The sequence below is a fragment of the Mustelus asterias genome, chromosome 20 (assembly GCF_964213995.1).
Source record: "Mustelus asterias chromosome 20, sMusAst1.hap1.1, whole genome shotgun sequence".
Taxonomy (NCBI): Eukaryota; Metazoa; Chordata; class Chondrichthyes; order Carcharhiniformes; family Triakidae; genus Mustelus; species Mustelus asterias.
This window is the reverse complement of record NC_135820.1, coordinates 16,082,648-16,094,025: the sequence shown is the minus strand read 5'-3', so window position 1 is coordinate 16,094,025 and position 11,378 is coordinate 16,082,648.

Below are 11,378 nucleotides of genomic sequence, written 5' to 3'. Positions count from 1 at the left end.
GAACCACTTAAGCTGACATCAAAGATAAATGGTGAGTCAGGGGATAGATGAAGGGGAGTGAAGGGGATAGATAGAGTGAACGTTCAAATGCTATTTCCTCGGGTGGATGGAGCTATTACAAGGGGGCATAAGTATATGGTTCATGATGGGAGATGTACGAAGGATGTCCGAGGTAGGTTCTTTACTCAGAGAGTGGTTGGGGCGTGGAATGGACTGCCTGCAGTGGTAGCGGAGACAGACACTTTAGGAACATTTAAGCGGTTATTGGATAGGCACATGGAGCACACCAGGATGATAGGGAGTGGGATAGCTTGATCTTGATTTCTGGTAAAGCTCGGCACAACATCGTGGGCCGAAGGGCCTGTTCTGTGCTGTACCGTTCTACGTTCGGTTTTGATGGGGGAATAAAAGCAGAAGGAGGCTACGCTCGTGGTTACCACGTACAATGAAAAACCAAATGCAGATGACTCTGAACTTTACATTTCTCAAATTGAATTGGATAATGAGGATGTTATCAGAAATTGAAATGAATTATTGTGTTACCTTGCGCAGGAAAATCGAAATGACATGAAAGAGTTTTGAAATCTCATGAATTGAGTTGTGGGAATTAGCTGGGGATTGCTGAAAAAAAGTCATAAATTACGAAGATGTCGGAAATGTTCTTCCAATTAAGCAAAATTCTTATTGATGTAACCCTCTAAAGTTGGCACAGGTCCAAAAGGAGATGAAAAACATACTTTAAAATCGCAATATCGAATGGAATTGCAGCGAGTGGAACTCACTCATAGTGATGGTAGAAATACCGGATGGTACGCAACAATTTTGTGTGGAGAATGGGAAAGTTAATGCAGCTACGAAATGAGATTCATATCCTGTTCCTCGCTTGAAGGACTGTATTGGGAAGAAGAGACAAGTGATCATTATCCCCGAACTTGGCTTACTCAAACGTACCTTTATCCAAAAGATAAATGACACCAAATAGTTTGTACCAGTTCAAAGTCATGTTATGTGGAAGGAAGAAATACTCTGGCCATATTCCAAAATAAGCAACAAGACCATTTGGGCGGCACAGTGGCACAGTGGCTAGCACTGCTGCGTCACAGCACCAGTGTCTCAGGTTCAATTCTGGTCTCGGGTCGCTGTCTGTGTTTGGTTTGCACATTTTCCCTGTGTCTGCGTGGGTTTCCACCCTGTGTTCTGGTTTCCTCCCACAGTCCAAAGATGCGAGGGTTAGGTTGATTGGCCATGCTAAATTGCACCTAACGTCAGGAGGATTAGTAGGGTAAGTACTTGGGGTTACAGGAATAGGGCCTCGGTAGGATTGTGGTCGGTACCGACTCGATGGGCCTCATGGCCTCATTTTGTACTGCAGGAATTCTATGTCAGGATTACTGAATTGTGTTGTGTACTTAGACGATCTGATAATTTTTAGTCAGACATGGGAAGGAAGCAGCAAACGAAATTGTTCAATGCACTTCAGGGAGCATGCTTGGTGGGACATTTGGCTTAACCTCCGCTTGGAGAAGTCCAAGCCACATTTATTGGCAATGTAACTGGACATGGACAGGTTGTCCCATTGCGATGTGAAAATAAAGATTTTTGGGGAGATCACAATACGATCACCGAGAATGGAAATACTGAGCTTTCTGGGACTGAGTGGTCCTTACAGGAAATTTGTGTGGAATTGTAGCAGTCTAGTTGCTCCACTGACTGACCTGCTGAAAAAATGTAACAAATGTCTGTGGATGGCGGAGTGTTAGCATGCATTAGATAGCCTGAAAGTTTTGTTAACAACTGCCGCTGTGCTGGCCATACCAAATTGTGCAAAACGATTCGAAGTAGCCCTTGATGAGAGTGATGTGTATAACAGTGCTGTATTATTGCAAGACGATGATTTAAAAAATCAAGCGGTCTACTGTGTGTTTACTTTTCCAAAAAAGCTAAATGATCATCAGAAGAAATATTCAGCCATTGAAAAAGTGACCTTAAGCTTGGTACTGGTACTGCAATGTTTTAACATTAATTTTGCCAGTTATTCACCGGAGACAATTGCGTACACTGATCACAATCAATTGAAGTTTTTGGAGAAATTAACAATAACAATGCAAGATGGTTTAGATGGAGTCCATTATTTCAGCCATTTAACTTGAAAAATAGGCATGTGGCAGGAAGAGAAAATATGATTGTTGATGCTTTGCATTATTTTGATGACATAAGAAGGAACGTTCGATGGTGGAAGACAAGGGCTGGAATGAACTATGCGATTATTCCATTTGTATGTCTTGATTTTATGAAATGTATATATACCTATTGAAGAATAATTGTAGTGTGAAGCTCAATGGTTTTGAAAAATTAAGCCATCTTTGAAAATTGATGGTTCACTTTTTACTTAAGGGGAGTGGTTTGATGATATTGTGCCTGAAAGAAATGTATTTTAATCATCTTTCTCTGCAGGATTCTTTCCAGCAGGCCCTGGAATTTTGTCAGAATCATGTTCTCTGTGACTCGTGTCCTTTACTGTTGCTGAGACAGTATAATTTATATCATGTTCATTTTAAGCTGGAAAAATGCAGTGTTCAGCGATTTTAATGGCCGCTTTGGATTGTAGAGTGCAACTTTACTGAGGTTGATTGTCAGATTATATCATGTGACAAAGGACAGTTTTTTTCACAGAACATTCAAGTTTTAGTTTTGTTTCAGTTGGAGATGGAAACTGGTGGAATAAAGAAGTCCTCTCTCTCATTCCCTCTCTCAGCTATTCAGCCCCTTGAAACCGGCATTCTAATAAATCATGGCTGTTCTGTGGTTTAACTTGATGAACAGACTCCGGAGTAGCATTATTCATAAGAATTGTGACTATGACTTCGTCGCAAGAGCATCGATTTAATCCATGCGCTATATTTTTGGTCAGACTGCATTCAGCCTTTTTCGCTTACCAGTGTTAATAGTCGAAAATGACCATTTTCTGGAATGGAACTGGAACAATTCAGGACTACATTCATTAAATTTACTCCCAGTTTCTAGGCTTAAATGGACGATTAAAGAGTACCATGCTACCAAAATTGTCCAACTCCAATTGCCCTTAAGAAGGTAGTGGGAGCTGCCTTCTTGAACCACGGCAGTCAATTTGGTGTACCTACACCACCAGACATTTTAGGGAGCTGCTCCAGGTTTTTGATCCATCTACCGTGAAGGACCGGTCGATATATTGCCAAGTCAGTATGGAAAGGGACTGCTGCACTTGTCCGTTTAGTTGGGAGAGGTTTCATGATTAGAAACTATTGTTGAAGGCGCCTTTGTAGGTTCCTTCTGAGAATTGTGGAAAGGCAAAAATTTAATCTCTGCTGGATTTAACCAGTGTTACTTGTTCTGATAATTCCCGTGTCTGTGGTTCCAGCTAGCACACTGGTTCTGCGATGTTGCAGGCCCTAATGCATTGCCAATCTCAAAAACCTCCTCCAGCCTGTACAAACATCCCTATTTTGTAACCTCCTCCAGCCATAACAAGGTTCCCTGTCTGTCGAATTTTTCTTCATCGTTTCCAAATCTCTCAATCCCTGAAACATCCTTCAACATTAGAGTCTTCCTTAAAAGCAACGAAAGACGCTACAATTTTTGCATTTGTAATAAACATCTGGAACCCTTGCCACTTATATAACTTTCTTTTGATACTGAAACCATTCGTAAGTCGAGAACTTCCTGCAGCTGCTACAATCCTCCCTACCTCCGTGATCTTCTACCCGCCACACAAACCTTCCTATCGCCGAGCGTCCTCTCGATCATAGAACCCTTCCATGATGCCTGTAACCTTCTTCAGAACATAAAAACATCTTTCCATCTATGTAACATTGTGCACCAGCTATTCATGGCCATCTTCTCCCGGGAGTAATAGAACGGGACATTAGCGGGGGGTTGCAAAGATAGGGAGGGTATTGGAGCATGGAGAAGTTTACAGAGATAGAAGCGCACTGGGGCTGGAGGAGCTAACAGATAGCGGAAGAATGTTTTGGGCCTGAGGAGGTTACATATTTAGGGCGGTTATTGGGAACTGGAAAAGCATAGAGAGACAGAGAGGGAATTGGAGGTTGGAGGAAGTTACGGATGTCGGGGAGTTTCATCTCCTGGACATGGTTAAAAAATGCATACACATTCCCAATGACGACCATGATCATGGACACGATGATAAACAGAGTTGCTTCTCAGTGCCAGGGACATCGGTTCGATTCCAGGCTTGGTTGTGTGGAGTTTGCCAGTTGTCCCATATAAGCGTCAGTTTCCTCTGGGTGCTCCACTCTCCTCCCACAGTCCAAAGATGAGAAGTTTAGGTGGATTGGCTATGCCCAACTATCCCTTCGTTTGCCAAAATGTGGAGGTTCGGTGGATTATGGGGTTAATGTGGGTGTTACAGCAATGGGGATAGGCCTTGCTCAGATGATCTGTCAGAGAGATAGTGGGGCTCGTTGGGCTGAATGGCCTCCTTCTGCACTGTAAGGACTCTATGAATCTTGTCTGTGTTAATATTCTTGATTCCCCTGAAGGATAAAGGGAAATTAGATCCGGTTGAATGGTTCCCTTATCAGCCTACCAAATAATTTTGCAGATTGGCTCCTCAACAGAACTTTCAAACAATTACCAGGGCATAATTTGGTTGGTAATGAAAATGGCTCACTTCCCACTGCACACCACCCCTCCCCCCTCCCCGCCCCCCACCACCGCACCAGATGCTTCCAACACGTCCAGAGTCTCACTCTGCCTAAACCTTGCCCTTGGGTTCACTGCATTGTTGAAGGGATAGTTGTCCACCTCCTAATCGAATGTGTTTTTGCACATTCTCGACACAGATGAGGCGGTGTTAGTTAAGATTCGTACCGAGCAGTTCTATGATGGAAGTCTTTGTGTTCTACGGGCTGGTCAGAGGGACACGATCATCAACATCGCTGAAGGCACACTTTGATCTGTGCAAACTGTGTTGGTCTTCCAGTGCACAGAGGTGGTTCGACAGAATGTTGCTGACCTGCATATTCCCAGTCAAAAACCTCGTTCAGCTGTGATGTGGAGATGCTGCCGTTGGACTTGGGTGGTCATAATAAGAATTCTCACAACATCAGGTTAAATTGCAACAGGTTTATTTTGAATCAAGAGTTCTTGGAGCGTTGCTCCTTCCCGAGGTGAGTGTGCTCTTTGCTCACTCCTCGGGAGCACCTCCTCCTGCGCTGCTCCTTCCTCACTCACCTGAGGAACGGGCAGCGATTCGAAAGCTCATGATTCCAAATAACCCTGTTGGACTTTGCCTCACGCTGTGAGACTTCTTATTTCGTTCAGTTGGACACAGAAAAGTGAGTGGCAGCCTCCACAGGGTGGCAATGGCGAATGGGCTCGGTCTAAAATCTTTCAACCATAGTGATCAGAGTTGCATGCAATTGTGTCGAACCCCTCATGTATTGATTATGACAGGGAAATAACTGAAATTGTACGGAGACACCTCAGCGAAGGCAACTGAATTTCGTTGCAATTCTTTCAAAATTTCCAATTTGTATTTTTTTTGGGTTCCCCAGCTTGTTAGCCTGACATGGAATGCGTATTGCAACTATCAACAGAATTACTTTGTCCTGTGACGACAGGTCAAATTTAGTCACAACTTGCTTAATTGTGGACTCTAAGTTTTAGCCATATATTATCAGAAATGTTATTAATAAGGTGTAAGTTTTCGAAATAAACAATATCCACTTGTGCAGGAACCTTCCAAAACCAGCATAATCTCATGAATTCCTCCAGAGAGCATGAATAGGCACGGTCGCATATCATTGTACAAATTATACCCTCAACCAGTGTAGAAGATCACAACACTGAAACTGTGTTCCGAATTGGGGCTGTGATTTGCTCAGGTATGTTAAAAATCCAGCATCATTTCTACATTTTTGGCTGATCATGGCCGGGTTGTGTTTTGCAACCGGGGAAACAACATGAAAAGAGCGTGTGATCATGTTTCAGTGGAACGTGAACAGAAATATCTTCAGCACAGAATTTCAAATAAAATTCACCCAAAGAGATTCACAATTGTATTCATCTTGACCTCCCCCAGGCTCCCCTCACCACAGGCGTATGGGTACATCATCAATATCCAACATCTACAATCCAGTTTTCGACAGTTGCACCTGGCGTGATGGGGCCTCATTCAAGTAGCACCAGACAGGAACAAACATATTCACTTCTCTGCTATTTTCTACAAAGTTATTTTCCACTTACAAACTTGTTCCGGTTGTCGGAGGCCATACTGTGGATCAATATGTTTCAGAAAATGAACAGGCTAGTGATGATATCCAAAACGATTAATACTTCGATCCACAACATACAGGGAACATGTTAAAAAAGTAACATTCAAAAACTAATAACTATTCTGCTCCAACTTAAGCTGAGTTTGTAACTGTAAATGAAAACATTCCATCAATCAACAGGAGAATCTCTATTCTTATAGTCTGTACAGCAAAGGGATGATATTTGTATAACTCCATAACATCAGTTGTGTTAAAGTCTGACCACTTGTGTCACCATCCGACCTGACCGATGAGCTTCTTTACCTGTCATTTCTGTTTCCATTAATGTTCATTGTCAGCCTGCTGATTCTATTGGAATTGGTGGAGGTTTCAGACTTTGATAGCTGTGCAGACAATCTCTTAATTCTAAACAGTTTTCATAATTTACTGCTCTTGAGAACCATCATCATCAGTGAAGGAAGATCATTTTTGTGATTTATAGATTTACTGTTGGCGTGAATTAAAGGCGTTGTTTCGTGTACTATTTGTATTAGAAACAATATTCTATCCTGGCTGAGCTTTCTCATGTTCATTAGATGACTGCTGTGAATTGAGCAATGGGAAAAATAAATTGCTACTGTGATTGACAGAAATGATAATGTTGCAGATGGGACAATTTTTAAAACTCTGTTTAAGTTGTGTGTAATACTCTGCTTCTGGTCAATGTGATTCGATGATCATGCTGAGACAAACGTTGCTATGTAATTAATATCCACCGTGATGTGGAAATACTGATTAAAGATCAGAAACAATTAGAATTATATATCACAGAACTTCCCAAAGCTCTATCAAATTCTTGAATAAATTGGAATCTAGTCATTGTGCTGAAGTTGGAAAGGCGATAGCAAGTGTACATCAATATTAAATTAACTAAATGTGTTTATCAGCTTATTTATGAAGCTGATTGAGGTTTAAGATTGGCACAAACATTGGCTGAATGATACCTAATGTCTCTAAAATTGTTAGCTTATTAAATAGAGAAACTGCTTGGTATACCCATCGGGCCTGACAACATGGGCTCAGGAGAATACCTGCTTGCCTGTTGATTCGATGACGATTCTTTTCTGAAATTGAAATTTCAGACAAGATGCAACCGTTTATAAACAGGAGGAGAGGCGTGAAAAAGGCTCGATGGGATGGAAGATTAGAAGGGAAGATCTGTCGCTTGGTCAATTTATGGAATTCCCTCCCAGAGAGAACAGGATTGAACGCCACATGGACTGCAGCGGTTCAAGAAGGTAGCTCACCATCAGCTTCTCAAGCTGTGGGATAGCGGCCTCGACAGTGATTCAAAAATGAAATTAAGAAAACTAAAAAAAGTGTTTCCAAGTTCAAAGGCAGTAGATTTTACATTACAAAATATATCATGATTGTGAAAGGTACAAGCGAATGGAAATTGCAAAGGAAGAAAAAGGGTGAGGTGTCAAATGGGTGTGCGTGGTATTTGGCGAAACATCACCAACAGCTGCAAGATGGAAGCAATGTTCCATAACAATGATTTAACTATATCAGCCGATGAAGAGGATTACGTTTTTAATAGTAACAAGTTCTCCAGAAACATTTTTGCTTCTTTTAGTTCTCACACAACAGCCCATATCTGCCTTATGTCATCATTTGTCTGCTGCTTTATCTAATCTATCGTCCTCCGATCATCTTTTGAACTTCGCCTTTCTGATCTCCCCCAATCGCCTCCACTTCTCTGTCTCGAGGTTTAATGAAATGCCACTTCACCTTTCAGCTTTACAAGTTCTGAAGTGAAGTTAACAAACTGAACGGTTAATCAGACGCTTCCTGAACTTTGGAGGATGTCAAGCATTTTAGGCTGCATTATCTCAGAGTTCAAGTCGTTGCATTGTTTTTGTGATTGTTCGTCCTGAAACAGTGCATGGCTTTAGAATGACACACTCTCGAGGAATTCTTGCAAATTTCATTTCCTGGCTCGCTATATAGCTTCATCAAGTCACTCTAATACACTCTCAGCGATGTGAAGAACACAATCCCCCTTGAATTTCCAGTGAGCATGTTTCTGTAATTCTCATTTATATGCTGAGTTTCGCCAGATCAAGATCGCTTGCGGCTTGAAAACGAATTAATGCCCCAAATCTGGAAATCACTTACCCCAGTCTTTAAAGTGTGCTACGCAGTCCACTAAATCATCAAATCCTCCTGATTTCCATCACAAGTGCGGCTCCTTCAAATTTCTTCTTGAAGAATGACAGGAACAAGTATGTTTCTCAATATGATCCGGAATGTGTCTTTTTTTTTCTGGTTGACAATATTTAAATAATAGGGTGCCAAAGGGTTCGTTTGTCGCAAGCCATCTATTTGCATGTTTTATTTATCAATGACATGGACACAGGGATAAAATATGATGTAGCCAAATTTGCAGAGGACTCTAAATTAGGTGCGGTAGTAAGTCGCAATGAGGAAATAAGCGATCTACAAATGAGTATAGGGAGGTTAGATGGATTGGAAAAAATGTGTCAGGCGGAAAATACCGTGGATAAGTGTGAGGTTATCCATTATATTCCAAAAATGGAGAGGCAATGTACTATTTAAACGAAAAGAGACTTAACTGTGCCTCGGTCCAGAGGATCTGAGTGTCCACGTGCATGCGTCACAGAACACTGGTATGCAATTCCAGCAGCTAATAAGGAAAACAAATGCAATGTTGGCAGTTATAGCCAAAGGGATATATTATAAAAATAAGGGTTTATCTTCTGCCCAGAGATTAGACAAGTTAGACCTATATTCTGGTTGGGTGCATGGACCAGAATAGGCGCCAGACTACGGCGACGAGGGGAATTTCACAGCAACTTCATTGCAGTGTTAATGTAAGCCTTACTTGTGACGAATAATTAAACTTTAAACTTCAAACTTTTGAACGTTAAACTTAAAGTTTATATGCTTTCGAGTTTGGAAGAACGAGAGGAGATATATTTCCGCTAGACAAGATGATAAAATACCTTGACGAATTAAAGATACAGCGGAAAAGGATGAGCATGAAAAGTAACGAGCTATTATTGAAGCGGGCGAAGCTGAAAAGGCTGTGGCTACATTAACAAAGAGAATGCACAAATATGCAGGCAGCGTTTAAGGTTTTATACCAAGTCAGTAATAAAAAGCAGGCAAAAAAAAACAGAAAATGCTGCAAAATGTCAGCAGGTCTGACAGCATCTGTGGGGAGAAAATAGAGCTAAAGTGCAAGAGTCCAGATAGCCCTCTGACGAAGGATCATCTAGACGAGAAACGCTGGTTCTATTCTCGCCTCACAAATGCTGCCAGACTTGATGAGATTTTCCAACATTTTATTTTTCGGTTTTTGTTTCAGATTCCAGCATCCACAGTTTTTAGCTTTTATCGTAATGTTTCTGAGTCCGGCTGTTTAATCTGCATTTCCCAATCCTAAAAGTGCTGGGGAGGGATATTTAGAGGAGATAAAAGAAGCGATTTAAACTGTAATTGGATGCAATTAAGGTGATCCGGTGGAAGGATGGACTCGGTCTGGACAGCCTCAGGAGGAATATCCCAAAGTCTTTGCCAATCGCTTATGGGTTGGTTTCCAGTATATTTTGGGGCAATTAAGGAGACCAGATTTAGAAAGGACACTGCGTTTAGGCCAACTTTGATATCACTTGCTACAGAGGGAATTCGGAAACCTTCTTTATTTTTTGAACCAACCGACATAACAAATAATAGGGCACGGTTTATAAGGTGCTGACTCGAATGAAGGAACACGAAGTGCAGCACTTGGAGACGGGGAATAATAAAGCTGCTAAAGGTGCGAAAGTGCTACGAGTGAGAGCTTCTAAACCTATCCCTGAGTGGAGAAACTAAGGTAGAGGGAGAGGAAATGGTGCTTACCATGGGCAGCTCCACCAAATGAATCCAATGGTCGACTTGAGTTTATGGGTAACTGTAAACAGAAAATGTGTTTTTATGTTGGGCGACTGAGACATTTTGCCAGTGGCTACAGGGGGGGGGGGGGGGGGGGGGGGGGCGGCGCTGGCTTGCCAATGATACCAACAGGGTCCGCATACGCTGGGTCCATGATCCGAGCCGGGATTGAGAGACGGCTCCGAGACCTGTCACGGACCTTGTAAGTTCCTGTAAGCATGCCTTCCCGCCATCTGAAGCGAGACAATGACGGTGCCTCGTATCTCTAACGTGGGTGTATAATGCTCGAATACGATGTTATAGGGCAACCCCTAGTGGGTGGTGAGGAACGAGGCCGCCCCGTCGAATTCTTATGGGGCACAAGGAGAACCCGCACCAGCCTTCAGGCATCGAAATTAATTTTACCTTCCTGGCGCACTAATGGCTCGATTTCACTGAGTGGATTTACTGGTCACTTACAGGAGGGACTTTTGAGCTTCAACTGTGCTAACACAGTTAGCTTATCCGGAGGGCATTGTGGAGAACCCGGGACCACGCTCACAAAGAGAGACCGCATCTGGAAAGAAGATGAAAAAGGCTGTTTCCATGTGCCAAACCTAACCAGGTTACATGTGCAGGTGCAAATCAACCTTAGTTTCAGTAAAGTTACAGATAATATGATAATTCACTGAAAGTGTTTACTATTGTTTAAGTAGCTAAAGAATAAAGGATAGAAAACCCCAGAGAAATCCTGGAAAATCTCACCACGTCTGACAGCATCCGTGGAGCGAGTAAAGCCAACGTTTCAAGTCTGGATGACCCGTCGCCAGACAAAGTGGAAAGAAAGTCAGCAGAGATTTATAATATGAAGTTAGGGGTGGTGGTGGAGTTGGAGAAAGGAAATGTAAATGAGCATGCAGAAGGCTGAGAAGGTATTGAAAGTGTCAACTGAGTGATGAGAATGTGTGAATGGCAAAACAAACTTAAAGCTTGGGAAAGAACTGTCTGAGAAATGTGATAGTTGGCCTGAAGAAAGGGTGGGGTGGGACAGAACGTTGGAAAGGAGAGCGATGAAATGGAGAGTGAAACGAAGTGAAATAAAATTATCATAAAAATGAGGTGGAGGGGACAGTTCACGCTCTGAAGTGGTTGAACTCAGTGTTGAGGTTGGAAGGCTGTAAAGTGTCT